This window comes from Pteropus alecto, unplaced genomic scaffold (assembly GCF_000325575.1).
Source record: "Pteropus alecto unplaced genomic scaffold, ASM32557v1 scaffold152, whole genome shotgun sequence".
In the NCBI taxonomy this organism is placed as follows: domain Eukaryota; kingdom Metazoa; phylum Chordata; class Mammalia; order Chiroptera; family Pteropodidae; genus Pteropus; species Pteropus alecto.
Window position 1 is genome coordinate 5,543,144 of NW_006432227.1, and position 4,243 is coordinate 5,547,386.

Consider the following 4,243-nt stretch of genomic DNA (forward strand, 5'->3'; position numbering starts at 1 on the left):
ACAAAATCTATGCTTATGTTGAACACATCCTTGTTTTTTGAATCATATTTTTTAGCTATGAAAATATCTTAATCCCATCACACACCCGCTGAGCTCTAGAAAAATCTCTGCTCTTTAAAAATCGATTTTACAAACTTAATTTGTTCTTGTTTCCCCGATTTTATTAGTCTAAATCTTATAAGCTCTGGGTTAAAATTAAACTACAAAAACATCCTGAATCTTATTTTTATTGATTTTTTCCAGACACAAATTTTAAAACGTCTATTATATAAACACTACAAAGAATTTTGTCCTATATATGAAGACTCTGAAAGATTATTTATATTTAGGATTATTGATGTGAATTCAAATCATCTATGTCTCAGTTTAATTTATTGAACTGTATTTAAGACAATTATTTTGTGTGTTAGATTACAAATCAGTTGGTTCCAATAGTCTGGCATATTTGTTCTACTTATATTAATCTTGGCTCCCAACATTGGATTATATACAGAGATGTAAAATACTATTGTATAGACTATTAAAATGTAAAATAAAAATAATATTCTCTAGAAAAGCATATACTACATTTTATGGAGAACATTATAAAATATAGGCTGAATTTTTACAGCTAGAGTCTTATTACCAACTAACGGTTTTAGCTTTTTGTTTCTTGAATCATAAGTTTTACAGACCTCTCATCAGGCCTCTGTATTAATTTATTTATTGATTGATTTAATTATATATAGCTAGTGGATTTACTGTAAGCTATTGATCTCACTCATAAATTGTTGCCTGCAAACTGAACTCAACATTATTGAAATATTTCATAAATATAAGTTAAGATTGCTATTTCTTATCCTCACATCTGAATACTATCAGCTGAATAATGTAAATAAGTTTGATTAGCTATTTCAGGAAGCAGAGTCACAAAGCAAATGAACTAAAATTCTCATTCCTTTTGTTCATGTGAACTGCTTACTTTTCAAGAATTGTGTTAAAAAGACTTGTATTAAATTTGTTCTGTAGAATCTGGCAAAGAGGTCTAGTTCAATACAACCATATAAATGAGTTAAACAACTTGGAGATATCTGCCAATATTATCATATAAAATTCTCCATGTCTGCCTATAGATCATTGAATAAAATAGTGTACAGAGAGAAATAAGTGAAGGATATATATATGCATATATATGTGTGTGTGTATATATATATATTGACATTTAAAACTGGTTCATTATTCAATAGTTTTTCAACTAGAAAAACATCTTCCAAATAAGAGCATGGTCTGGTGTACATAGCCACCTCTTACATACAGTTTCTTAAAATATACTCTGCAATCTAATTATCTATAGTAAATACAGATTATGCCTTGATCGTAGGTAAATTCACTTGAACAAGGTGAATTCACTATGGCTAATGCAAGAACGAAGTTTTATCATAGACATCTTCATTGGAAGATCACACTGTTTGGGGCTTAGTGAAAGCCTAAGAACACTTAACAACTAATTAACATCCAACAGTTACACCACATGGTGGAGAGGATCAGTGACAGAAATGGCAGCAGCAGACTATTAGACACTAGGGCTTCCTATGACTTGCTTAGAGAGTTTGTGACTTTCCTTTAGATTATATAAGATAAGGGTACAAATACAAGTGCTCAAGAAAGCCAGATTTTCCAGTTTTTTAAGGGCAACAAAAAGTCTAGATATTAAAATATATGGGATTTTCTAAATTGAAAATGTTCTTATATTAGTTTTAAAACAACAATTTACAATTAAACAAAATATGTTAAACAAGACTTTTCCAGCACATGAGTGGCCAGAATATGGAATAATAGAAGGGAGATAAGAAGGAAGACACAACATGCTGAAAATGTGCTCCTCACAATCCAGCATGTTTTGTGACCAAGGACATCTACTGTTTCCCACAGTTTGACTAAACTTTAGACTGGCTTCTTCCTGACTCTAGAACCTGGCTGCTTTTCTTGGAGCATTTACTCTAGAAAACTTGTAAATTCTTTATCTGTCCCTTTGAGATGTAAATCTCCTAAAAAAGCCTTTTGCTAGTTTTACAACCCAGAAAAGTCTTCCTAAAGGACCTGGGAACGATCCCTCTAAATCTTAATTATAGGAAAATAGCACTCCTATCCACCTATCTCTGCAAGAAGATAGCAGACTGACTGATGAGCACCAATTTAGCAAACACAAATGGCCTAATCAAAGAGACAAAACTTGCAAAAAATTATCTCAACTTAGTACCCTAAAATAATCAATCTAAACATTATACTGATTTATATTAGAGTAATATATAATTATTTTGTACAAATGTTGAAAAGATGTATTGAGTCATAATTATTGAAGAATCATCTTTTTTCTAATTTTGTCAAGCCTTTATTTTTAAAAAATGACACATTTTTTCTCTACCACATGGATTCTATTCGTACTGCAAGACTTATTTCAAGGATTGTATTGACTATCAGATTAGGGTCAATCACTTTCTCTATTCTTTTAATATCTTTTATAACTTGTATAAAACATGTTTCACTACACTGTACTGGTCTATATTTAATTAAACTGAGACCTTCCTGATGTAGGCATTGTGACTTTCATGGTTGTTTACTGAAGGTCTATCATCTGTGTCTGGTACATAATACATACTGAATATTCAATTGTTCATTGGTTGGCTGGCTAGTTGGCTGAGGCCATTTGTCTCAATTTTTGTTGCAAAGTAAATAAAGCATGGAGACTTAAGAGAAAATCTCAAAAATAAAAGCAACATTATTTTTAGCTCCCTTTAAAAATAACAATATTGGCAAATATTAATGGGTTGAAATAATGGGCTTTGTTTGATTTGAAATAACAAGACTATATCAGAAACATTGATTTGAAATCACAAGAATATACCAGAAACATTTTATTGCTATCACTCAAAATTATTTTTATTTATTGCTAATGGGGCTGACAGATGTAAAAGAGAGAATACACACACACACACACACACACACACACACACAGAACAGACTCATATTCTCACTTGTTCCATTGTTTGACAAAATAAATTCTTCGAATGTTTTAAAATTGTAAAACATATCAGGAATATTATAAAGATTTCTATTTGTTTGGGTTCTATAAATTATAGTATACAGAGATAGAATGCTTCATGATTTTGAACATGAATGCTTCATGAAATGAATGGCTTTGAAAATGCCAGCATTTACTGTATTATTTCTTGGTGCCAGGCACTGGCCACATATTTTTATTTTCCACGTAATCTACACATTAATCCTGTGTAGTTATTACAATTGAGTTTCCATATTTCTTGAAAAGAAACTTATGATTAAATAATAAGTTTGCCTAAAGTCCCCCAGCTAATATGAAGTGAAATCCGAATTTGGATTTTAGGATCTATGAATGCAAAGAAAGATCCTGCATAGAAAGACCTATACAGACTCTTCAAACCTTTGCAATTTATAATAGGGGACAGCAGTGAAAGGCTGAATACATTTGCATTGTGTAATAACCTTGCCATTAGCGGAATGGAGGAAGGGAATACATGTATCTGAAGTATAGGTATTATGCTAAAAGATTATTCTGATGTAAAAATATGTCTTCAGTGTTCTATCCCCAGAGAAGAGCAAACCTAGGAATAATTTAGATTGGACGAGAAAGAATAATAACTTTTCTAAGAGAATAAAAAGGATTGTGATATTTTTTTGTACCCAAGACCTTGTAGATATCATGTTTGCATAGATAACAAACAAATTTTTTTGAGCAAACTGTTTCATTTTTACAGCTAATAGAGAATGTCATGTGGATTCATTGCTTTATAAAGAAGAGAAAGTGAGTGAGAGAAATGGAGACTAAGAAGAGGAATTTTATGATGCCCATTATGTGCAACCAAGTTAATGATGAAACTTCATTTTTTTAGTACTCTAAAAGAATTAGGAGCATAGAAATACAAATCACGCCTTCTTAATTAGAACAAATTAATTACTAAAAATGATGAAAACAATTTGCAATAGTTTCATTTTTCCTAAAATTACATATTAGTTTCTATATGCATTTCTAGCTGGAAGTACAATTTCTGTTTATTAACATTTGTTGCCAAGTACTGTATATCATCTATAATTCTTGGTTATTAAATTTCTGAAGCATGCAATACAGCAAACTTAATAGATTTTATGCAAATTGTTATATAACAAAATAAGAGCAGATGGTACTCATCACATCAGAATCTTTCCATACCAGTTTCATATTTTTGTT